This window comes from Pan paniscus, chromosome 13 (genome assembly GCF_029289425.2).
Source record: "Pan paniscus chromosome 13, NHGRI_mPanPan1-v2.0_pri, whole genome shotgun sequence".
Classification (NCBI taxonomy): Eukaryota; Metazoa; Chordata; class Mammalia; order Primates; family Hominidae; genus Pan; species Pan paniscus.
In genome coordinates this window covers 15,972,558-15,999,681 of record NC_073262.2, presented here as the reverse complement: position 1 = coordinate 15,999,681, position 27,124 = coordinate 15,972,558, and the positions used below count along the sequence as shown (strand labels likewise).

The 27,124-nt window shown below is 43.7% G+C and overlaps 1 long non-coding RNA gene across 1 annotated transcript; it reads right to left on the bottom strand.

Annotated features, from left to right (window-relative positions):
- Nucleotides 1-1,286: 1,286 nt before the first annotated feature.
- LOC129397246 (uncharacterized) lies at nucleotides 1,287-26,200 on the bottom strand. Its single transcript, XR_008624469.2, has 4 exons — nucleotides 25,729-26,200; nucleotides 18,512-18,636; nucleotides 2,099-17,309; nucleotides 1,287-1,894 (listed from the first exon to the last, which is right to left on the bottom strand). It is a non-coding gene; the product is annotated as an uncharacterized LOC129397246 (long non-coding RNA).
- Nucleotides 26,201-27,124: the final 924 nt, after the last annotated feature.

Sequence of the window (27,124 nt, the reverse complement as noted above, 5' to 3'; positions counted from 1 at the left end):
AGGATAATTTTGACTACAGTGGATTAAAATAAAATATACCGTTACAATTAATTTCACATGGGGTTTGTTGTTGTTTTACCTTTTTAAACACGGCAACTAGAAAATTCTAAATTACATTGGCAGCTAAAATCTATGGCTCACATAATGCTGCTGTACAATGCTGGTGTGAACTATCACGACACTGTTATACTATTATTATTTGTTTTATCTCTGCCTCACTCACTAGACAGGGAACTTAAGGAGAATAGGAAGAGTACCTTCCACTGCTACGAGAGATGCTTGGTACATTACAAATATTCCGTAAATACTTGTTGAGGGAATGAAGCTATGACCAAAAAAAAAACTAAAAATATTCAATGATTCTGAAATATTTAAAAAGTCACTCAAAATCATGTGCTATATTGACTTGCCCACAACACTAGTCTGTTTGGTGTAAAGATAACATTCAACTCATGTGCTTGGTATATGCTAGAGTTTGGTTTGTTTGACCCCTCCAAATCTCACTTTAAAATGTGATTCCCAATGTTGGAGGTGGGACCTGGTGGGAGATGTTTGGGTTATGAGAGAAGATCCCTCATGAATGGCTTGGTGCCATCCTCAAGGTAATGAGTGAGTTCTTACCCTATTCTTCCTGAAAAAAGGAGCCTGGCATCTCCTTCCCCACCTCTCTCTCTCCCTCTCTCTCTCTCTCTAACACACAAACACAAACACACACACACACAGAGCATGTGATCTCTGCAAACTGGCTCCCTTTGCCTTCCACCATGAGTGAAAGCAGCCTGAGGCCTCACCAGATGTAGGTGCTGGTGCCATGTTTCTTGTACAGTCTACAGATCTGTGAGCCAAATAAAAGTCTTTTCTTTATTAAACTACCCAGCCTCAAGTATTTCTTCACAGCAACACTAACAGACGAAGACAGTATGCATGCTCATATATTTCCACGGGTGTAAAAGAATTGAATCTTCCAACACTACACTGGACCTCATGCACATAAACTCAAGTGTGACTGTTGCCCTGGCTCAGAATTTGGCTGAGAGTTGGCTGCCCCATTTACTTCCTTGTTGGCCCTACGGGCAGTCCTCGAACCAGTAGCATGAGCACCACCAGGGAGCTTGTTAGAAATGCAGAGCTTCCAACTACACTCCAGACCTATTGAATCAGATCAGAAGCTTCTCTATAACCAGATCTCTGGTTAATTTTAGGTTAAGTGTAAGCCCTTAACATTTGAGAAGCCTGAACTATGTGTTTTTGTTTCTCAGCTCTAAGGAAGACAGTCACCTGGAAAGTTGGCTATTATTCCTCTTTATTCTCCACACATTTTTTGCTAAAAACCATAGTGAGCATTCACTTTGGATAAGGTGCTATGAACCAGACACATGGCTCTTTGTTGTGTGACTTGTGTCACCCATTACTGATGAGCTCTCGCTGTTTGTGGAGGCAGCTGGACACCCTGGATGCTGGATGCCAGAGAGCACTTCAGGAGGGCTCTGAAGAGGCCAGAAATGGTACAAAATGGCCCCGTGTCTGCAGAGAATCTATACACAGCACTTTTATGAGTCTTGCATTCTCAGGGTGGCCAGAGGAAAGAAAGCAGCCAACACTGCCTTTCTCCCAAGAAGGAAATTTTGCCAGAGTCTGTTCGTCTCCATGGAGACCCAAGAATCTGCAAAGCCTCCATCAGCATCCTGGTCCCCAGGCTCAAGTTCAAGCAAGCTTAATTCCCCTTTGTCTGGGTCTCTGGAGTAGCATGAATGTTGTTACTTTAGGGGAATGCAGATTTTTTTAGTCACATCTGTGTGTTACTGGAGAGTAAAAGCAACTCAAACTGGACCTGCAGCAGTCTTCAGACACTCTGTGGCTGGGGAATTGCAGTGAAGCTTCAAGGAACTCTCACCTGAAAAATCAGAAGATGCAGTGACCAGAATTCTCTCCCTCCATTTCTATAGTTACAACTGCATTCACCTGGTCAGTTAAATGTATTGAACACCTGTGGTGTTCACCATAAGGCATACAGAGATTATCCTGTCCAAGCAAGAAAAACTGATATGTCAACAAGCAACAGCTTAAAATGCTGGCACAGCCAGGCGCGGTCGCTCACCTTGTAATCCCAGCACTTTGGGAGGCCGAGCCAAGCAGATCACTTGAGCTCAGGAGTTCAAGACCAGCCTGGGAAACGTGGCGAAACCCCGTCTCTACCAAAAGATACAAAAATGAGCAGGGCATTGTGGCGCATGCCTGTAATCCCAGTAGCTCAGGAGTATGAGATAGGAGTTTCACTTGAGCCTGGGAGGTCAAGGTTACAGTGAACCAAGATGGCACCACTGCAACCCAGCCCAGTGATAGTGCAAGACCCTGTCCCACCGAACACAAACAAAAACAAAACACAACAAAGGAAACAACACTGGCACGGCTCTCATTGCTTCACACCTGGCAAATAATCCGACAAACTCTCGACCCACCAGGCTCTGGGTTCTGGACAGGCCCTGGTCCATCTCATCACCTCCCTGCTCTCTGCACTCCAGCTCTACTGGCTGCTTCCTCCCTAACAGCCTTTATCTGGACACCTCCTTTCACCTTTTTCTTGCCTAGTTCAGCCTTTATCTCTCAGCTCTGGGATCGCTTCCTCGGGGAACCTTCCAGATGTCCAATGGCCTGTGTGAGCGAGGCCCCTGCCCTGTGCTCCTGGAACCCCTGCCTTTCTCCTTCCTTATGTTCTCTTCAGTCATTTCTGCAGGGATCCTGACTGACAGCCTTTATTCCATAGGCTATGGGATCTGAAAATGTTTGAGCAAGGGAGAGATAAGATTAAAGTTTGGGGGAGATGAGTTTGGCAGCTGTGAGGAGAGTATGTTAAACAAAAGAAGAGACTGCAGGCTCAGAAAGGAAACTGGAATGATTATCTTTTAAATGCCAGGCCTTGGGCTGTTTTTTAAAATATTATCTTATTTGTTTTTCAAGATGTATCTGCGAGTAAGGCGTTGTTGTCCCCATTTTTTAGATGAAGAAATTGAGACTGAGAGGGGTTCGGTGACTTGCTCAAGGCCACACAGCGGGAATGCCCGGGCCTGCCTGGGTTCCTAACTCTGCCTCCCAGAGAAGCTGTTGGAAAAATTATTTATGGGAAATAATAGAAAGGAGAGGACTGACCTGGTAGATGTCACAGCGAAGATAGTATGTGGGGCTGGAGCGTAGGGAGAGGAACTCATCCAAAATGACTGAAGTTCTCACCTGGCCACTTCCTTCCAGAAACTTCCCCAACGCCTCTCCCACATGTTCCCTCGGCACTCTGCGTTTCTCCCATCAGAGCACTTTTCGAGGTGTTTTGTAGTTCCTGGTCTGTTTGGCTGTCTTCGCCACTAGCGCCTGTCTGTGGTGTTTACTGTTGTAGCCCCACAGGGAAGCAGCGAGCCTCTAAGTTCTCAGTGAAGCCTTGCTAAATGAATATGAGGCAATGACGGAACAAAGGACTGGGTGATGGAGAGTGAGGACACCTGTGGTGGATTTATAGCGAGAAGTGCTTGGAGCCAAACACAGCATCAGCCAGTCAGAGCTAATGGGGCAGCTCTCTGGGGTGCACCTGGAGCGTTCACCTTTGAGGACGTCTGTGACTTATTCCCACTAAAGAACAGGATTCTTCCAGGTGACAGTGAGGTGACTGGACAGGGCAGGGTTGCTGCTTGCTGCCTCAGAGTAGACCCAGCTCAGTGCATCCAAGACTAGGTACAAAATCAATAATTCTACAATTGCAAATCTCAGAGAATCCTCTCGGTGATTTATTGGTCACTACATTTGGCACTTGAAGAACAATTTATGCCATAACTTGTAAAACTTTAACAACATGAAGCACTGGTTTCCCTCGAGAGTTTGCAAGGATGTTTTGCAGAGAGGGAGAATCCATGTCCTGGCTCTTAAAATGGCATCTACTTCAAACTTTCTCTGTTCCACATCTGGGGAAGGCTCAAAGAGCCCTGCAGACCTGTGATAACCACTTTTTCCTCTCCAGAAGCTGTAAAAAGTCCTCCTCACACTCTAGGGGTGTCTTAATATCTCCCCCACATCTCTCTGCCAGTGCTAATCAGTGTGTCATCACCTCCTGAGCAAACTGTGCACTCACCTCCTTCTAGTCGACTTCCAATATTTCTTCCATCCTCACCCCTGCCTCCATATTATTAGTAGATTAGTTTTTCTAAAAACTGGTCAGAACTAACAGTAAAAAGCACAGCTTCTTAAGCTGGCATGCATCACCCTCCATCCTCCAGGCTGTGCTGTCACTCCCTCTCTGGACTGACCTTCCACTGTGCTTCTGCACATTTACCAGCCACAGCCAAGCTAACTCCTAACACCTCCTATTGCCCGTCCTCTGCCTTCAAGCCATGTTGGCACTCCTAGACTAGGATGTCTTCTCTCCAAGATCTCCTGTCTAAATCCCTACTGGCCTTCTGGAATATGTTCAAATGCTATCTCCTCTCTAAAGCTGATCCCAATTCCCTCAGTGAGAATTAACTTCTCTCCTTATATGTTCCCACAGTGCCTTCTTTTTATCTGTCATAGAATTTTCCAATAGATTGTCTGGTATTGGAGTTAACTCCATGAAGGTTTGCAAAGGCAGCCCCACTGCATGACAGTCTCATTTTGTATGTCACGGCTAAGTTCTGTTGATAAATAGCAACCCACCCATAATCAACACATCAGTGGGTTATTCCTATGTTCTTTGCAACCCAAGGGTTTCTGTGTTTAATGACTCTAATTAAAACTCTTAGCATATCAAAGTAATTTTTTAGAAAAACAGCAATAATTAGCTTTGGAAATTTCCACAATTTGTTACTTTGTCAGGCTCAGTAAGCACTGGTTTTGTTGTTGGTGGTTTTTCTTTTTTTTTTTTTCTGCTTCCAAATGTTCCAAGGAAAGCTTTGAAATCCTGAACCTTACAGTCTAATGAGAAGAAATAGCAAGGGTGACCATTTTGAAACCCTTCTTTCTTTATTTCCCTCTCCTCTCTCAAGTGAAAGAGACACTCTATATAACTTTTAAGGAGAACCAACTCAAAGACTTAATAGTTGTTTCCTGTCTTCTGGATAATTCTTTCAAAAATATGCCATAATCTTCATATTTAGAAACCTTTTCTTAACCTAGTTTCTCACTCCAGTAATGGCACCTGCAAAACTTCTTAGAAGGGATTGTCTATACTCCCTACCCTTACTTCCTTACTGCTTGTTCTCTATTTATTAATTTATTTATATTTACATTGTATTGGAAATATAGATCCATTGTGCAAAATCAGAAAATACAAATAAGCTAAGAGAAAATTTAAAGTACCCATGTGGCAAAACTGTTAAACCCAAGGCTAACAACACTTCCCAACTTCCCTCACCACTGGGGTGAACACTTAGACACATTGTTTCTACCCACTCATAACATATAAGTGATAGTGATGTGTCCTACTTTCTGGCATGGTCAATAAAATCCCCCGTGGACACTCCTCTATACTCTTTCTTCTTCCTGCAAAATTGAATAGCAAAGACTACAGCAACCTTGGAAACCATGTTTTTACAATGGCGTAGTCAATATTAGTCTTGATCTATAAATGACCTCTGGAAATGGACTTGAGTTTACCCTAAGCCAATGAAGAAACATCTACTCAAGAGAATATATAAAAATTCAGTACAAAATGTGAAGGTCTGTGGTATTTGAATGAAGACTCCTTTTATCTCCCTCCCTACCTGTTCCGTGATGTGGAAACTGCACTCCAGACTACTATAGCCAAGAACACAGGGCAAGACTGTAACATTTCTTATTCTGCCCTTAGCACATTGTTGCCAAGGCCAAGTCTTGGGTGACTGCAGTCAAGATACAGGGTGCTCCCTTCTTCCTCCCAATTCCCAGCCATGAAATGAAGGCTTCATTTTAGATGTGGCACACTGAGAATACTGGGGCCCTGATAGCCCTTGCCTTCATTCATGAGGCAGTGGCTCCACACCAGGACTGGCAAGCTGAGAGAACCCTAGGCTGCAGCCCATCCCCTAAGCTTCTAGAGTACGGGTGTCACTCAGAAAGAGGCTTGGCACTGTCCCTACCCCCAGCTCCAGAGCCCTGACTCAGAGATTTTTGCCTAGAAGGGAAAACTGGCCATAAAACAAATAGCTTCTAAACTCTTCCCAAAGGAACTGACTTTATTTGCAACAGAGCTAGGGACATTCAAGCCTAAGGGCACTCTCAAGAACAATGGAGATTGTAGTGGGAAGAGATTCATGGATCTAATGAAGATACAGCCTAGATTGTAGGCTGGCTAGTTTATAGGAGAGAAGTGGGGAAGAAGACAACTGCGGGGAGCCCTGATGTTAGAACAAATATTAAACACGGACCTCAGAAACTATTTCTACAGAGAGTGACATCAGCAAGGTGGGAGACTAGGAAGTCCCAACCCACATCCCACCACAAATGCAATGGATGATTTAACAACTACCACAAACAGAAAAAAATCCAGGAAATCTCCAAAGTACAGTGAGGAAGCTGCAGCAACCCAGTAGAGAAGATAAACTGAGAGTGATCACGTAGAAAAACATAGGAAGCATTTTACCTGCATCACCCCATCATGCAACCTGGCACAGATCTGCAGTGCCACCACAGACACCCACAATTTTTATCACCAGGGATCCCCACAGTCTTTGTCAAAGCTGTACTAGTGACAGAGCTGCCCAGAGTCCACACTGCTCCCCCCTCCCCTGAGCAAAAGCTGCTACTGCACCCTCCCTCAGGCCAGAGTTGCCACATCCCACATCCCAGCCCTGACACCACCTCACACACACCTACACCCTGGAACCCCAATGCTATCATCACATGCTACACTCTCACCCCCAACATATCCTACTGCCAAGGAGGATCCCCTGAGCCATCACTTCCCTTTGCAGGGGAAAAGGAGAACAGGAATTCACTTCACAGCCAAAGAAGTGTGACAATGATTTCATGCTCATGAAATTCACTGGTCTTACCGTGTTTCTCATCATTTTGAAGCAGCTGGCTTGCTAAAATTGTGGAATGTCATTTTGAAGTCACAGATGCAGCGCAGCTAGGTGACAATATTTTGTAGGGCTGGAACAAATTTCTCCAGACGGCTAAATATGCTCTGAATCAGAATCCAATATATGGTACTATTTCTCTCATCTCAGCATTCATGGGTCCAGGAATCAAGGAGGGGAAATAGAAAGGCCACCACTCACCATTATCCCTGGTGACCCTCTAGCAAACTTTTTGCTTCCTATTCCCACAGCTTTATGCTCTGCCAGCCTAGAAGTTAGCTCCAGAAGGAAGAATGCTTCCATCAGGTGACACAACAATGACTCCATTCAACTGAAGGTTAAGATGCCACCCAGCCACATTGGGATTTTCATGTCTCTGAGTCAATAGGCTAAGAAGGGAATTACAGTGTTGGCTGGCATGATTGATCCAGACTACCACTGGGAAACTGGACTACTATTCCACAGTGGAGGAAGGAAGAGTATGTCTGGAATAGAGGAGATCCCTTAGGGTATCTCTTTGTATAACTATGCCCTGTGATTAAGGTCAGTGGGAAAATACAACAACCCAACCCATGAAGGACTACAAATGGAATGAAGGTTTAGGTCACTCCACCAGGTGAGAAAACCATCACCAGCTAAGGTGCTTGTTGAAGACAATGGGAATACAGAATGGATAGTACAAAAAGGTAATTACCATTACCAGCTATGATCATGTGACCAGTTACAGAAGTAAGGACTGTAACTGTCAGAGTATTTTTCCCTATTGTGTTAAAAAAAATGTGTTTGTGTGAACTATCACAAGGACAGAAAACCAAACATGGCACATTCTCACTCATAGGTGGGAATTGAACAATGAGAACACTTGGACACAGGATGGGGAACATCACACAGCGGGACTTGTCATGGGGTGGGGGGAGGGGGGAGGGATAGCATTAGGAGATATACCTAATGTAAATGACGAGTTAATGGGTGCAGCACACCAACATGGCACATGTATACATATGTAACAAACCTGCACATTGTGCACATGTACCCTAGAACTTAAAGTATAAAAAAAAGTTTGTGTGTATATATACATATGTTAAGCAAATATCTTTGTTTCATTTCCTCTCCTATTCCTTTATCATGTAATATAAGATGTATTAACTTTATATCAGTATTTAAGTATTGCTAATTTTATGTCATAGTATTTAAATTATGGACTATCAGAAGAAGAGTAAATGTCACTCAAGGGCTTTACCTCCTCTTCTCAGGAACGGTTCGGGGCATTTTCAGGCGTATCATGTTAGGTTGAACTATGACCTTGTTATTGTCTTTATTTGAAGATTAAGTATGGCTTAAGGAGATGCATGTGGATGCCAAGTTGACAAAGAGTGAACTTGTAATGGTTAATGTTGGGTGTTAATTTGACTGGGTTAAGGGATATCTAGATGGCTGACAAAGCATTATTTCGAGTCTCTCTGTGAGGTTGTTTCCAGAATAGGTTGGTATTTGAACTAGTGGACTCAATAAGGAAGATCTGCCCTTACCCACATGTGAGCAGGCACCATCCAATCAGCTGAGGGCCCTAATAGCACAAAAAGGCAAAGGAAAGAATTTGCTCACTCTCTCTCTCTCTCTCTCTCTCTGTCTCTTCTAGAGCTGGGACACCCATCTTCTCCTGCCCTTGGATATAAAAACTCCAGGCTCGCTGGCCTTCAGACTCTGTGACTTTCATCAGTGCCCCCCAACCCAGTTCCTCAGGCCTTCTGCTTTGAACTAAGAGCTACACCATCAGCTCCCCTGGTTCTCAGATCTTCAAAGCTGGATGGAGTCATGCTACTGACTTTCCTGTTCTCCAGTTTGCATATAACACATTGTAGGACTTCTTACCCTCCATAATCACATGAGTCACCTCTTCTGACAAATTGCCTTTCATATGTCTATATCAGATAGATGATAGATAGATAGATATGCATACATACATATTTATTCTATTGGTTCTGTTTCTCTGGAGAATCCTAATACCGATTACAGATGGTTAAAATTAAAAAGTCATATAACAAGTGTTGATGAGGATGTGAAAAAATCAGAATCCTCATGTGCAGTGAAAATTTTAAATAATACAGCCACTTTGGAAAACAATCTGGAAATTCCTTACACAATTAAATAGAGAGTTACAATATGACCCTCCTAAGTACATATATTCTACTCTTAGGTATATGCTCAAGATAAATAAAAACATATGTCTACCCAAAATCCTGCACATAAGTCTTCATAGCAGCATTGTAATAGCCAATAGGGTGGGGGAATAAACAATGTCCAACAACTGATGAATGGATAAACAAAATATGGTGTATTCATACAATGGAATATTACTCAGTCATAAAAAGTAATGAAGTGCTGATACATGCTGCAAAATGAATGAAATTGAAAATATTATGATGAGTGAAAGAAGTCAGTCACAAAAGACCACTGCTATGGTTTTAATATCCCCTCTGAAACTCGTGTTGAAACTTGATTCCCAGTGTGGCAGTGTTGAGAGGTGGACTCTAAGAGGTGATTGGATGATGAGGGTTCTGCCTTTATCAATGGACCTATCCATTCATGGATTGACAGATTATATGGGTTATCATGGTTAGCCTTTTAAAAGAAGAAAGAGATATGTGAGCTAGCACATGAGAGCACCTTAGCACACTCAGCCCCCTTGGCAAGCCAGAGTCCCCACTAGCAAGAAGACTCTCACCAGATGTGGCCCCTTGAACTTGGACTTCTCAGCCTCCATATTTACAAGAAATAAATGACTTTTCTTTACAAATTACCCACTTTCAAGTATTCTGATAAGCAACAGAAATTGAACTAAGATAACCAGATATCATATGATTTCATATATGTAAAATATCCAAAATAGGGAAATCTACAGAGACAGAGGTCCAGTGGGTGCGTAGGGTTGGGAGGATGGCAATGCAGGGGAATGATAACTAAAGGGTACAGGATTTCTTTCTGAGGTGGCCAAAATGTTCCAAAATTGACTATGGTGATGATGGTACGTTTCTGTTAATTTACTGGAAAACACTGACTTGTACACTTTAAGTAGGGTGATTGGATGGCATATGAATTATACCTCAATAGAGTTGTTGGAAAACAGTTTGAGCCCATTAAATATTGGGGTCTATTTGTTATAAGAGTTCAGCCTACCCTAAATAATATAACCCATAATATCACAATCCAATGATAAGCTTATTTTGATGTACATATTCTATGGTTTGTTTTGCATGAATATAACTTTTTTAATTTAACAAACCAGCTATTATTCTGTAAACCATACTTTTTAACTTAAATGATTGTAACTACCTTTCTTTTTCTTTTTCTTTTTTTTTGAGATGGAGTCTGGCTCTGTCGCCCAAGCTGGAGTGCAGTGGTGCAATCTCGGCTCACTGCAAGCTCCGCCTCCCAGGTTCACGCCATTCTCCTCCCTCAGCCTCCCGAGTAGCTGGGAGTACAGGTGCCTGCAACCAGACCCGGCTAATTTTTTGTATTTTTAGTAGAGGTAGGGTTTCACCATGTTAGCCAGGATGGTCTCAATCTCCTGACCTTGTGATCCACCTGCCTCGGCCTCCCAAAGTGCTGGGATTACAGGCGTGAGCCACCGTGCCCGGCCGATTGTAACTACCTTTCTATGTCAATAAATATGCTTTTTTCATTTCATTTAATACCCAGCATTAAAAATTTTCTGTTTTATAGTAGCTTAACATTTTGATTTTGACAAACTCCTAAGCTTTCTCTTTCATTTTTATTTTATCAAAGTGATGTCAATTTTTTAACTTTTCTTTTTCCATCTCTTTTTGTTCTTGTTATGTTTTACATTCTGGAAGATTTCCTCAACTTTCTGTGCCAATTCTTCTACCATATTTTAAAATTCCAATCCTCTATCTTTTTCTCTGAATGGTCCTTTTCAATAGTACCCTCTTCTTTTTCTATGTATGTAAAATCTCCTCTTATGTCTCTGAAAATATTAATTATGGTGTTTTGAAGTGTTTGATCTCTACATTTTCTGTTTTCTCTGGGTTCTTTTTTCCTGTTTGTCAGGTTTGGTCTCTGTATTTCACAATAGAGGATGCTTCAAATGTATGTTCTTCTTTGGGTTTCTGCACATGTTTAAAAGTAAGGCATGAGAAGGCAGCCAGAAGCCATGGGTGTGGGACTGCAGTATACTGACTGGTGTGCCTCACTGTACAGTCATGGGGTGGGGATCTGGCCCCTTTCTTTCGGTTCGTCAGATGTCAGCATCTGGAGTTCTTTTGTCTTCACTAGACAGTTCCTCCAGACAGAAGTCCCCCAGACTCCTGCCTTGCACACCTAGGGATGGCTGCCAGTATTGTGATTGCTGAGAAAGCCAAGGGCGCTGGAGGTTGCCCTGCTCAGTATGTAGTTTCCCTTGGTCCCTTTTTCACCACCTCGCCTTGCGTCTAGCCTTAGCTGTGTGGCTGACCCAGGCCCAGAGTTTCTTCATCTCAGTTTTCCCCCAGATCGCCATTCTCTCCTCAGCCCACTCTACTCAGTTTTCCATCATCATTTCAGAAATGAAGACCCTCTTGCCCAAGTCCTCAATGGCTTCCACCCTGCTGAACCCAGAGGATGATTTTCTGCCCTCATCTTACTTAGCCTTTCAGAAGAATTCAGCACGGTTTTAGCGTTCTCATATTCTAAAAATTCCTTATTGATTTCCTAACAGGCAATTTCCTGGCTAAACTAGGGATCCATTTCCCACAAACTTTTCTAAATGTAAAACAGTCCTGTCACTCTCTGGCTTAAAACACACTAAAGCTTCTCATCACACTTTGGATGTATCCAGTTTTCCTTGCTGTGGCCTACAGACTCCACATCATCTTTCCTCATCTGCCTGCAGCTCATCTCTAACCACCCTCTGTGTGTTCAAAATGCCCCACTGGCCCTCTTTCTGTGGCTCAAACATACCCAACTTAGTCCTCTTCAGGGGTTCTGCATTTACATTCTTCTCCGCTAAGTATCATTTCCTCAGATCTTCCCAAGACTGGCTACTTCTTAATTGTTATTCAGTTCTCAGCTCAAACATTAACTCCTCAACCGATCCAATGGCACAGTCTCCTACCACTACCCCGGTCACACCTATTATATGAATATGTTCTATTGCCACCATGACACTTATAATCATGTAATACAATCTTGATTTTTTTTTTATTCTGAGCCCCCTGCAAGAACGAAAGCCCCGCCTGGACAGAGGTGCTGTCTGTTTTGCTCCCAAGCGTCATCAATCAGTGCCCAACACATGGCCGATCCTTGATAACTATTTACTGCATGGATGAATGAAGTGGGTAAGCAGTCATGTGCTCAGCCCTGCATGGGAATCACCGCAATACTACTAAGTGAAGGATCCATTTTCAGCTCAGATTACCACCTAGACGGAGCTCTTCCCACCAGAAGAGATTTAAAGTGCTCCTCAGCCATCATGGTACCCAAAAGTACTCATCACCTCAGGGAGCCCAGAACTTCTACCTAGAAAGGGAGAAGACAGACCTCACAGTGGCATTTCTCATCTGTAGAAAAGCAGGCAACTAGCAAGCAATAAAATCCTCCAACGAAAATATTTAAGAAAAATTCAGTACCTTAAGACAGAACATTGAACAAGCGAGCAAGTAAATACTAAGAACTTAGCACAAATAAGTGCAGCGTATGGATAACAGAAAAATATCTAAAATAGCCTTTAGAGAGATTATTCTCTTGGCCTCACCAGTTATGGATTCTAGTCACTTCCTTGATATAAAATAACTAAAAGTTGCCATCAGAATTTGCTCTAAATATTTTAGTATTCATGTTACATAAATATGCATAGTGAGCTGCATATAGGTCTCAATAAAATGGTAATGGATTAGTCAATAACCTAATTCAACAATTACCTAAGTTAACAAAGCCTGCCTTAAAGCCTATCTCTCAGTATTGCATATATATAACATACAAACAGTTGGATATTAACGATGCTTTCTTAAAAATGTGAATGCTTTTTGATTCTACAATTCTACTTTAAGGAAGTTAACCCAAGCAACTAATTAAGAATATGAATTAATTTGTGGCTATAAAGATAGTCCTTACAATGTTATTTATAGTAGCAACCTAAATGTCCAACAATAGGAGATTGGTTATAGCCATTTTAAAAATTATTCTATGGATAAATATGTATTGGCATAGAACGCGTTCATTAGATTGAAAAAGCAGGTTACACAGCAATGCGATCCCGTTTATTTATTATACATACGTGTGAACATGTAAATATACGTGTGAATATGTAAATGTGGAAGAGACAGAATAAAAGAGCAAGGAAGGGCATACAGGAACCAGAGATTTAATTAGGTAGGTGCAAAAGTAATTGTGGTTTTTGCCATTGAAGGTGATAGCAAAAGCCACAATTACTTTTGCAACAACCTAATAAAAGCAGTTTCACTGAATAGTAATATTAGCAAAGATATTTCTTTTACATATTTTTGGGTTTTTTTATCCTAATCTAATTTTTTTCCTACAATAAATAGTTGTCACCATTGTAATATAAAAAAACTAAATTTTTAATTACAACTATTTTGGTGATCAGAATGGGTGTTTCTTCATTTATTCTATCTGAAAGTGCTGCATATAACACACACGGACAACAACTTTAAGCACAAAATAGACCTATGAGCCCAATGCACACCCGAAATTTGTATCTTTTTTTCACACAGTTGAACTGCCATTTCTCTTTACACCAGCCTAATTCTTTCACCTCCATGGAGCTATTATGCCCTGCTTCTCCCCTTAGCCCTCTTGTTAGTTTTTTTTTTTTTTTTTTTTTTTTTTTTTGAGAAGGAGTTTTGCTCTTGTTGCCCAGGCTGGAGTGCAGTGGTGCGATCTCGGCTCACTGCAAACTCTGCCTCCAGAGTTCAAGCGATTCTCCTGCCTCAGCCTCCCGAGTAGCTGGGATTACAGGCACCTGCCACCATGCCCAGCTAATTTTTTGTATTTTTAGTAGAGATGGGGTTTCACTATGTTGGCCAGGCTTGTCTCAAACTCCTGACCTCAGGCGATCCACCCACCTCAGCCTCCCAAAGTGCTGGGATTACAGGCATGAGCCACCGCACCTGGCCTTGTTAGTCTTTTTATTCTTTTTTACAGGCTCCTTGTTTTAGTCAATTTGGGCTACTATAACGAAACACCATAGACGGGGCAGATTAAACAGCAGAAATTGTTTCCCACAGTTCTGGAAGCTGAGAAGTCCAAGACCAAGGTGCCAGCTAGTTTGGTTCCTGGTGAGGGCTCTCTTGCTGGCTTGCAGACGGCTGCCTTCTTGCTATGTCCTTACATTCCTTTTCTCAGTTTATGCACATAAAGAGAGAATGAGACTTCTCCCTCTTCCTTCTTATAAGTCCACTAATCCCAACAGAAAGGCCCCATCCTCATGGCTTTATCTAACCCTAGTCACCTCTCAAAGCCCCATCTCAAAATACCATCAAACTGGAAGTTAGGGCTTGAACTTATGAATTTGAGGGGAACACAAACCTTCAGTCCATAGCACTTCTCTTCCTCTGATTAAATATGAATGTTTCACAGGGCTCTGTCCTGATGTTCTACACATCCTCCATCCTTCACACACAATGATGGTTTTTGCCACATCTTTTTTAAATCTCAAATATCTACTACTATCCCAGGGAGACCTAAACTTCAACTCCAGACCTAAACCTCTCTGAAGTCCAAAAAACAGCTCAAGCACACACACCTTAAAGTTTCTTCCCTTATCAAATCCTATCTCTTCTTTGTGTTTACCAGGAAGGTGAATGAATGGCACGACCATGTACCCATTCACCTGAACCAGCAGCCTGGGAGACCACCTACACTCTTCCCTTCATGATACAAACCTTTGTATCATAAGCTTTGGCCAGTCCTACCCAGAGAAAGATCACAAAATAGATAAGAAGTGTTCAGGTCCAGAATCATAAGGAGAGAAAAGAAAAATTGTTCAATCCAGAACTTCAAGACCCAGAATTCAGACTTTAGTGTCAGGAGTGTGACCTGCCTTGCATGGAACTATTAGTGATTCTAGGTGCTAATGTAACCAAGCCCATAAAACTCACAGTTCTTAACCTCTCTGGCCTGGTGGGCATGTCACTTAAGTGGATTACCAACATCTGCAAAATATGGGAAACCTCTAGAAACAAGAAGGGCAGTGGGAGGTCTTTGTTCTAATCCCACAAATGGCATTAGTTTGATGATTTGAGGTTTTGTAAGCAAACCAAAGTAAATGCAACCTTGAACAGAGGTGAAGTCCTACTTCTCGCCAGATTTGGCTTGCCTCACATTGATCCTGTAGATTTCTCAAATACATCTCAAATTTCCTTTTTCCACTTCCCTTATTAGCTCATACTCTAGCCATTTGTCTCCAAGATTTGGGCACAGCTCCTAGTTTTCTCCCTCACTCAAATCTTTTCCAACTCTTACCTATTCTCCACAATGCCCCAGGAGCTGTCTTTCTAGCATGTTCCTCATTGAAAATCCTGGAATGGCTTCCCATCTCCCCCTGAAATAGAAGTCCTCTCCCACAGGCTCCTGCTGGCCTATCCACAACTTTGCACCTGCATCCTCCACACTGTGGCTGCACTTGCCATTCCCAAGCACTCTATGCTCTCTCCTCTACTCAGTGCAGGTGCCTTCACTCGCCCTGGCTCTCCCCCTGCCCAACCTCCCAACTCCTCTCCAATTGAGAACCTCCCTGGGAACACTCCACAACACCACCCCCCAGAGGTTTCAGAGTTCCTTCCTACTTGCTCCCATCATTCCTCCAGGGCATAGCCTCCAGGGTAGCCAGAACTCGCAGTATTTTATAGCAGGTGTTTCTTGACCTCTCGCCACCACACTGAAGGCACTTAGAGGACAGGCATGGAGGCTTTTCACCTTTCTTCTGACATATAATTTTGGGCTTAGACATAAATGTTCAAGAAGTATTTCTGAATAAATGGATTAAATAAAATAATGAACAAACAAGCCAACAAACGACTGAATGGCACTGATGATAATAGGTATTCACCTCTAGGGTAAAAACCTGCTTCAGTAGTGCTTAGGAATCCTTGCCTTTAGAACACTGAAATTGGACAGTGATGTTACCCTTGTGAAGTTATTTGGGTTACGTGGAAATCAGGGGAGTTGGGATAATCCAAAGAGGAAAAGGCATAAGAGGCCGGCCTGAAGAGATTTTCAAGTTTCTGCCGTATTGGTGTTTTTCCAATAGCCACAAGGAGATATTGCAGCTCAAATCCACCTTTTCTTAGCAAATAAGCTCCAAAAGATGATCCAGAGAAAACAAATTCCATTGAAAGCCACGTTCCATTACGTTCCATTAATCAGGGGCTCTGAGAGGTGACCTGCCCAGGCAGCTATTTGCCTCTTCTGCCATTTTATGTTTCCTCTTTAATCAAATCCCTGGATGCTACAGTTCTCAACTTGCAGAGATTTAAAAGGCACTTTGATTAATGGACTTGATCAGTGTCCGCTCTTGTTTAACCGTGGTGCTCTCCTCTGTGTTTCACACCCACATCACACCATCCCCTTTTATTACAGGAACTGAAGAATGGGATGGCCTGCCAGACAGCAGAGTAATTTATGAAAAATGTATTTTTAAAGGGAGAGTGTATTAAAGCTTGAAAAGAACTCAGAGCCTGTTGCTATTTTAATTTTAAATAGGCTATGCAAACAATTAAATGTCAGGTCATATTGACACCATCAAATTTGGGAGAGTATAGATGGTATACGACCCCAGAGTCCTAGAGAATATTAAATCAGATCTATCAGGGCACTGCATCATATCCTGCTTTTGACATGAAACAACAGTATCGACTGGGTTAAAAATGAGCCAACTTTCAAAAACCTCTACCTGCTACAAACGTTTTCACATATACCACAGCTCTTTAAAAAGAGATAAAGAGAAATTGAGATGAATTCATAAATATATTTAAGCACTAAATCCCTCTTTGGTTTTTTTACTTTTCTTAAGCCTCTCCTGCCTCATAAAAGCCTATTTCAAATATTGACTTCAAGGAGAAGATGGATAAGAACAGCCAATATTCAGGGCTAAGGTAATGGATGCTGCTCAACCTACTTTAGAACAGTTTAATTTGGATATTTACCTGAACTTCGCTCATGGCTTTGTACACCTGAGTCTCAATCAGGCACACCAATACGTACTGTGTACTTTGAGCCATATACTGTGTTCTGTGGTGCAGCTCTTTCAGATTAGCAGGAAAGTTTTACAAAATCCTCCTAAAATGACATTGAGAAAGCACAAATTATCAGTGAATAAATATTTATTGTGCGCCTACTATGTGCTAAGAATTCTGCAACGTTGTAGAAGTGTCATGATGAATAAGACAATGAGGAGAAGAGATAGCAGAAAATGTGCCTTTCTTCTTTTAAGTTGCCTAACTACTGATTCAGGGAATTCTTCCTTCCGGAGTATCTAATAACTGGTTATCCCACAATGGCCCTGAATTAAATTGAATGTCAAAAGGAAACCAGTCTTGCATCTGGGATTGGTTGGTTGGCCAATAACCACGGGTGACAAAAGCTTTGCGTTGACCCCGGTAATTTGTCTCTCCATTGCCCACAGCAGACATCACTAATCAATGGCAGCATTTGGCCATGTATTCCACAGTTATTTATTGAGTGACTCCTACATGTCAGCACCTCATAAGCACAGCAGACCCTGCAGTGGTTGAGATAAACAAAGTCCTTGCCCTCTTGGAACTTACATTCTCGTGGGGAAATAAGGCAATACACAAGAAAAATAATTTTAGTTAATGAGAGGTGATAGGAGTACAATTAGGTAAGGAAAGGGGATAATGTGTGCCTAAGGGAATCAGGGACAGAGGACACTTTTTAGCTAGGGTGATCAAAGTTATCTCAGTAGAGGTCACATCTGGAGAGAAACCGTGAGATCTATTCCGCTGGCTCCTCCTGAGCACAGCACTCCAGGCAGCCACTACCAGTCAACTACTGATCAGACATTTCTGTGCTGTGAATGAGCCCTGAGTAAGGCATACTAGGGAATGGAGAAGAATCCAAAGTAAAAAGCATTCAATGTAGCTGTGGGATACATGTTTAACAAAATCAAACATTACAAGATTGAAAGAAGACTTGAAATACTTGGATTCTAGTCTTATTTTAACATTTTAGACTCTCAGTTTCCTCATTAATGAAATAAGAAGGTTGGATGAAATAATCTATACAATTCCTTTTAGATCCTATGGTCAATAATTCTAAGAAGTAAAGTGGGGTTTTAGACAATTGGAGAGAGAGGGTAGATTAAGTAGAGAAGTATTTTTGTAAAAGAGGTCATTTGAACAGTCAGAGGAGAAATGAGATGTACTATGACTTCCTGGAGGCTTCTGGATAACCAGCAGAGCCACAGTCAGCTCCTGATTTTGCAAACAGCTTCAACTACCACAATGCAAAGCAGTTTTCACCTTGAATTCGGCGTGTAAGCCAATTGGCGTGGTCTTCCCAGCGGTGTGCACATTCAAAATCTCCAGCAACCCAATCTGTCATCTGCTCATCTCAGAACATAAAGAGCTACACAAGGCAAATCATCCTGTTGTGAGACAAAGAAGGGAGGGTTATTAGAGATGCATCGGAAAGAATCCGCCTTTCACTGCTGCCTGCGACAGCAGAGCCACCATTTCAGAAGTGTCACAGGAGAGAATTACAGGTTTCCACAGTCATGATGGGTCTGGATCAAGACTCAGGTATTTATTTTTAAAATTCTTGATTTTGCTCCACAATAGCATTAAAAACAGGACCCACGTGCATAAAAATGTCCCCTTTTCATACAGGTAGTAGTTCAAGTTTGGGTCCTTAGCCATAACCCAGATACTTATATGTTACTATGATACTGTGAGTTTGGATGATAAATGATTCAAATTCATTTTGTGGGTACAAAGTGCTTCATAAATACTTAATTTCCAGAGTGACTTCAACTTAGAATTTCTGACCCTATTTGGACTTCTCTTTATCCAAGTCACACCGGGTCCTTGTTCTATTTGTAAATATGTAATGTTCCGCACCAGCCTCTGCACCACTCCCCTGCTGCTGATGGATGCTGACTTGGGTCCCGCATCCAGGCAGCCTGAGAGATGCAAGAGAAGCCAGGAATGGTCTTTTGAGTAGCCTATGATCCCAGAATAGCTCCACTGATTTACTATATCTCCCGTTTTCTGTGCTCTGGAGCAAAGATGGAACTATCTTTGTGACCTCTGCCAGATCACAGGGATGGATGTTTTCATGAGAGGATGCTCTCTCCGGAGAAAAGCACATGATAGCAATCCAGCATTTCGGACACACCAACTGTTCATCCACCAAAGCACAGTCCCCACCCTTCTGCCACGAATGAAACAGAAGGTGATCAGGGACTTGCTTTCTCTGGGAACATACTAGAAATGGAAGTACAGATATCATCTCTTCTATTTCCCTCCTAAAATAGCACTCCCGAAGACACTCACTTAGCATGGCTTTGGCCTACACTCCAGAGAGCCTTGAGGATCAGGCTGGAGTCTACTGGCCAGAAAATGTGTGGTTAGTTATAGAGCACAGCAGCAAAACTACTTAATCTCTCTGGTCTTCAGTCTTCCCATTTATAAAATGAATGTTTAGGTCTGTCTCTTGGGCATTAACCTCATGGTAGCCTATCTGGTAAACAAGCCTGGTTTAAAATCCCATCTGGCACTTACTGCTTGTGCTGCCTGGCCTCAATTTACTTGTCTGTATAATGGAAACAATACTCACTTCAAAGAGTAACTGTAAGAAAGAGATTAGTTAAGCACATGGCACAATTGTTAAACTGCACTGAGCTGTCTCACCTTATTTCTGTAGACAGAGTCCTCTTACATTACCATCCAACAGAGTTCTCTTTCCCATGGAAGTGCTTGCTAAACCTGAGCAACTCCAAATCCAATTTGACAACAAAATTGCAGTGCAGCCCAAACCCTGTTTGAATGAAGAGTTTATCTGGATTGTTTCTGTTGAAGATGAATATCCCAGGCTCATCACACCTCCCCACTCGTGAAACCTGTGAGAACAACCAGGCATGCAACACAAAATGGGGAAAGGAAAAGCAGACCCCCAGGAGAGAGTGTTAAGTGCATATATATCTGCTCTATTATCTTAGTGGCTTAGGACAACAACCATTTTAGTTTATCTCATGATTTTGTGGGTCAGTTTCAGGCACATTTTAACTGGGTGATGGTATCAGCTGAGGTCAGTCTGTGGTATTTAGATGTTGAGTGGGCTGGACTGGAGGGTCCAAGACAGTTTCACCCATGGTTTGGGGGTGGGAATGGCTGGAGGGCTGGGCTCAGCTGGATCCGTCTACTGGAGCATCCACCCATAACTGTGCCAACATGGCGGTCTCAGGGTGTCAGACTTCTTACACGGTAAGTTGTTTCAAGAGACCAAGGCAGGAACTTCAAGGCTTCTTCTGATCTAACCTTGGAAGTCATGCACCATCACTTCTACCACATTGCAGTGGGCAAGTCATCAAGGCTGGTGCAGACCCAAGGAGGGAGATAAGACTTCACAGTTCAAGGGACAAGTAGCACTGAACTGGCAGCCATCTTTAATCTACTTCAATATCTGAGCCTCAGTTCTGCTCTGTAGAAAGGGCTATGGGTAGACCTCTCCCATCTTCGCATCCATTCCAGTGTCACCGCCAATGTCTTTAATATCTAATGAGGAAGCCAAAGGCGAGAGGTCACAGGGCAACCAAAAAACTCCAACAAGTAGGACTTAGAGGCTCCCCTGACTTGCCACCATCTCAAAATATCTGCTGTGTTCAGCTGCCTTTCATCAGCCTGCAACCTGGAAAGCCAAAGACTCCTCACAATGTCTGCTTCACAGAGACCTGTACTGTGGATGGGAGGCTGTCCAGAGGCTGGCGCCCCCCAGATGCTCTCTGTCAACTACTGTTTTCCTGATGGCAAGCCTGCTGACATGCAGAGGGGAACTCCATTTTCTCAGGAAGGACAGGGAAATTGGGTGTCTGAAAAGGCTGTGTCCTTTTGCAGCTGATAGCTACTGTGCAAGAAGAACTCAGGCCCTTTTAGGTTTCTCAGGGTCCCCAAGCCCTCCCCATTAATTGAGAGCATCCAAGGGCTTGCAACAACAAAAGGTTAACTTTTCATGTGCTGCCTTCACTGTGTGTCAGTTATGGCTTTGTTCTGCATCATCTTTACTTTAGGACCAGGACTGAGAAAGCAGCTTCTGTCTGGGACAGTGCCAGTTGCCATCACAGAAGGGAAGGTAAACACAGTGATTCTTAATCCTTCTGCTCAGAGGCTACACCTGTCACTTACGTGTGAGTGTCATTGGTTAAAGCAAGTCAAATGGTCACACTGCATTCAACAGAGCAAGGATGCAGAATCCTCCCGCTGCAGGGAGAAGCCCTGCAGAGGAGGGTGACACAGTATTTGGTGAACATTCATATGATCCTCCAGAGTCTGTTCTCTAGTTACCAAATACACAGTTCTCTCCCCTTCTCTCACAGTGGAACACACTTACTGCTCCCCAAGGGACACAACCCAAAATTCCCCTCCAGGCACTGCTTGGAGCTGAAAGTCCAGGATCTGTGCCAAAGCACAGGCCTGTCTAGAGCAGGTTTGGACACGCCTCCTTTAGATGGGGACACCTAAGAAATAACAAGGCAAGTCACTTGCTCCCACACACAAACCCAGTATGCAACTGGGGACAGGGACACGATAAACACTCTCACTTGGAAAGAGAAGCATGGGAGGCACACAGCAGTCACTGAGCCATGTCGTTTTAAAGTCCCCCCAGGGGACATGTAAGCAGCCCTTTTCCTAAGGGTGGGGAATACTCCTTGACCAGCCCCACTGATTGTTTTCCCTGGGAGAAACTTCCCGCCCAATTGTTCTCTCTGGCCCCAGGCTCTGCCCACTGGGAGGGCCTGTCAATTTCCTACCTGCCTGAGCTGCAGCTGAAATGGGCCTTAAAGACTGTGCACTCCCTGGGGCGCCAAGCTGGCCTTCAACCTGCTTCCCACCTACAGATGTTGGAGTCCAAAGGCTGTTTTAAGTCTCAGATAGGCACAGTCTTTTTACTCCAGCCACTGGCTCCTTTGCCTGTGCAATTCTCTTACAAAGTAAATTGCTTTCTTCTATGTTTGAGTCTAGTCTGTATCTAGAACCACAAAATAATAATAAAATGTGCGGTTTGGCTCACGCCTGTAATCCCAGCACTTTGGGAGGCCAAGGCGGGCAGATTATGAGACCATCCTGGCCAACATGGTGAAACCCCGTTTCTATTAAAAATACAAAAATTAGCCGGGCGTGGTGGCGCGCGCCTGTAGTCCCTGCTACTCGGGAGGCTGAGGCAGGAGAATCGCTTGAACCCAGGAGGTGGAGATTGCTGTGAGCCGAGATCATGCCACTGCACACCAGCCTGGGCGACAGAGGATTCCGTCTCAAAAAAATAAATAGATAAAATGATTACTTTCGCTCCAAGACCCTTACTTTTAGGTTAGCTTGTTATGCAGCGCTAGATAACAGAAGAACATTGTTTTAAAAATACAGATACCCAGGCCTACTCAAGGCCGATTCAATCAGAGTCTCCGGTAGAGAAGCCCCCGCAGCAATGATTAATTTCTCCAGGTGCTTCCATTGTGGTTGAGGGTTGAGAAGCTGCTGATCTTCTACGGGCGATGCCGGTGAAGAAACTCAGGGGCCTAGGCAAAAAGTCATCTTTGGATTCTCCTTACCAGAAACTACTTTTTAAATTTTTTCTCCCACTGCATTCACTTAGTGAATACAGCCTGCTACAATTCAGTTAGTATATATTACCAATGGTAAATAAAGTTCTGGAAACTACATCGTATGAGGAAAGTGTGGTAAAAAAAAAAAAAAAAAAAATGGGGAGGCACCTAATCCTGAGAAGAAAAGATAAGAGAATGCAACATTTACTTATTTTCACATATTTAAGTGGGTATGGAAAGCTTTTTTCTGCTCACTAGAAAGCAATGGTTAACCACTAGATAGAAATTACAAGGAAAAAGATTATGCTTCATACAAATTTCTGGTTTTTTCTTTTGCCTTCACCCCCAGCCTCACCTCTAATTTCTTTTAATAAGATGGAGAAATCAGTTTTTCCTAACAGCAGTTATGGAAATACCTCTAACCATGGTAGTGATTTGGGCTGTTTACCAATAACCTAGTGCTCACTTCTTCTGAGCACAGGGTAGGACTTCATTTCGCCACCCCTTCCAGGTTAGGAATGGCCTCCTGGCTAGCCTTGACCAAAGACATGCGATTGGAAGTGTTGTAGATTACTCCATCCAAAAACACTCCAAGAGCCAGTGTGCAAATTACCACATCCCCTTTCTCTCTTCTGGGATATTGACGAGCGGAGGCACCGTTAGCCTGAGTCCTGAGTGAGGAGACGGAGCAGACCCCTCAGCAAGATTGTCAGCTCAAATACAGGATGGCCAGTTACACCCGAATTTTAGGAAAAAATAATAATTTTTAGTATGCAACATTTGAGACATACCTATACTAAAAAATTCGCCGATCATCTGAAATTCAAATTTGAATGTCTTGTATTTTTCTTTGCTAAATCTGGCAACCCTATCCTTAAGTGATTCACGGTAGTCGTGAAACATCAGGAAGAAATAAACCTTGTTATTTTAACCCACAGAGATTGGGGATTGTTACTGCCAATAACTTAGCCTATCCTGACGTAACTACTTCCCATCTCTGATGAGGGAATATGTTGATGAGGCCTAAGTGTAGCCCCAGTATTTGAAAGGAAGAAGGCAGTTTCTGTACATAATAAAAGAGAAACTTGGGAGCTCTGGGGCATAATTTGAGAAGGAAGGATGGGTAGAAAATTGGTATCACACAGCCTCAGCCATCGGGGAACTTCACGTCTACTTGGAAAATAAAAATTAAAAAAAAAAAACGAAAAAAATAATGGTAGAGAGAAGTCCTGAGAATAAAGAAGCCATGTGGGTTTGGAGCAGGCATGGAAGGACTTCATGGGGAAAGGAGGTTTGCCTGGCCAGGAGATAAGCAAATAGGTAGGACCGGGGATGTAGAAGGGCTGAGAGCAGCCATGCCCCAGGGAAATGAGTAATCATGGTTTGTCTGTGAGGTTATTGTCTAGAATTGCCAGAGTCTACAAGACCAGCTGTCCCCGAGGGTTGGAGATAAAGTGCTAGGTGGTGTGGAAGTTGTAAGAATCAAAATGGAGTTACTAATGTTTTTTCTTTAAAAAAAAAAAAAAAAAAAAAAAACTCGACAGGCTGTGCGCAGTGGCCCACGCCTGTAATCCCAGCACTTTGGCAGACTGAGGCAGGCGGATCACCTGAGGTCAGGAGTTTGAGACCAGCCTGGCCAACATGGTGAAACCCTGTCTCTACAAAAAATACAAAAATTAGCTGGGCGTGGTGGCAGGCGCCTCCCAGCTACTCAGGAGGCGGAGGCGGGAGAATCGCTTGAACCCAGGAGGTGGAGGTTGCAGTGAGCCGAGATCGCGCCACTGCACTCCAGTCTGGGTGACAGAGCAAGACGCCATCTTGGGGAAAAAAAACAAAAAACAAACAAAAAAAAACTTGACAAATAGAGCTAGGGAAAGCTAAGAAGAAAGCGCTCCCACACTTGTATGCCTGATAACAAAAACTAACACAAAAGGCTCCACAAAACCACAACCTTGCACAAAGGCTATCACAGCCTTACACATATATTAAAAAAAAAAAAAAAAAAAAAAAAAACCTCCACAAGGACATTCGCCCAGCAACTGCCTGTCTAACCTTGGACTGGCAGCCCCTTGTTATTGATCTCTGTAGCCAAGGGTAACCATTTGAAAACAATTATGAAATCCTCCTTACTTTTTCTTTGAAAACCTTCCTCTGCCTTTCTTCCTCTGCCTCCTCGAATATGCACATTTTACTATGACATGCGTATTACCGTTGCAATGCTCTGCTCCTGAATAAACGCCTTTCTTTAGGCAGCCTCTCACTGTGTGGTTATGTAGGTTGACAGGGGCCAGCTGGACCCAAGGTCACTGCCTCTGGCAGGCAGCGGTGGTGACAGGGAGTAAAAGCACCTTGGTGAGCAGTTGAAGGGAAAGATATTTCAACGCAAAAACCCAGGCACTTTTACTACCTTTTGTTTGAAGCATCGGTGTTACGGGAAAGCTCCTTGGCAGCAAGGGCCTGGCTCTCTTTATCGCCATGTGTCCTCACCCCACGTGGGTCCCATGCTTAGCCCACGGCGGGTGTTCAAAAAGCACGGCATGTGTGGCGGGACCGGGCCCGCCGTGTGTACACCGGGACGCCCTTTAGCCGCGGCAGTAACGCCCTCCGGCCACCAGGGGGCAGCATCTGGCGCCTCAAACTGTGAACGGCTCCGGGCCTCAGAATCCGGGCGGGGAGCGGGGAGCGATTGCAAAAGCCAGTTGGTGCCCGGATGCCAGCATTTTCATGGGATCGCGGCAAAAGGCGGTAGAAGACAGCAAAACAGTCATTTTTCCTCCATAAAGCTATATGCATCTAGTGTAAAGGATTATCCTACTTGGAGACTGCCTTTTTCAGCTCCGCACCACGGGGGTGGGGGCAGCGACCCCCATCCTGGCTCCCCCGCCTTCTCTCCTCCACCCCCCCTCCCTCCCTTCTGCTTACTCCTCTCCTGGTCAACAGGTCAGCTCGGGGTCCTGCTTCCAACCTCCTCCTCCTAGTGGAAGCCGGTTCTCAGGAAAGAACCTGCCATCCGCAGCTTACACCCCGGCAAGAATGTAAATCACTCTTTCCCCGTCCCAGGAAACCTTGCCTTTCCAGTGTTAGCTCTGGTTCCAGAAAGCAGGTCTGTGTGGCCGGTTCGAGGAATTTCAAGCATCAGCAGGCAGAGGAAAGTACCAGAGTGGAAGGCAGCCCACAGGGTGTTGAAATCAGGCCACCCGGGGAGCCCGCAGATCCCACCCTGTCTGTTAAGAGAGTTTGGTGGGGAGGTGGGGAGCACTCCCAATGCAGGGAGCAGCGTCACTGCAACCTTCACCTCCCGGGTTCAAGTGATTCTCCTGCCGCAGCCTCCCAAGTAGTTGGGATTACAGGCGCGTGCCACCATGCCAGGCTAATTTTTGTATTTTTAGTGGAGATGGAGTTTCACTATTCTCTTTTTCTCTCCCCATCCCGGGAAAGTTGTATCTATTTACCACATGTTCTCCCACATCTATTCGGTTTCACCTCTGTAAGGCCTGAACTCAAAAGCCAAGAAAAAACCTCTTTCTCCAGAACTTTACCTCTTCTGACATATGCCTCCCTGGCAAAATGAAGCAGGGGGACCTGCTAAGAAAATGCCAAGAATAAAATGATTAATAATGTGAAGATAGTACCTACCACCTCAAGTCGCCCAGCTCATTGAACCCGCGTGAGGATCCAGCATTGTCCCTGGTGTGTACAGCTCAGTGCACCGAGATGACCAACCGCCTGGGTTTGCTTTACTGTCACTGCTAAAGGCAGGACGGCAGCTGCCAAACCAGGACAAGGTGGTCACCCCATAGTGAACATCAGTTACCCTCCCTAGCCCACACAGGCAAACAACCGGGGGAGACTGTGGCTCAGGGCTTAGAACCCAAAGGCCTGAACAAATGAGGAAGTTTCTACAACAAAGACTTTCTTTGACAGAGTAACCAGTCATAATTTCTGAGCATTTCAGGAGCGCTGTGCAGAATCACAGGTATTTGGCAACTAGTGGGATAAAACAAAGGTGCCATTGAGGATGTTTACAACCAACCCCTCTCAGGAGATAACCTCAAGGTCTTTCCCTTGCACATGGCCTTTCCATGACTCATCCACAGCAGCTGCCTCCCTCCACCACACAAAGGACCCTGCAAGTTCTGTTTGGTATTCTTGAGAATAAAAACACCGTGGGTCGTTCCCTGGAATTGGTTCTCACCCATTTTCTTTCCTCTGACCGTAGCCAGGATAGGCATCTAATTCTATAGCTTGTCCGTGGAATGGAAAAACAATTTGGATTTTCACAAACTGAAACCTAATTTCTGGTAGGAAGGTACCATCT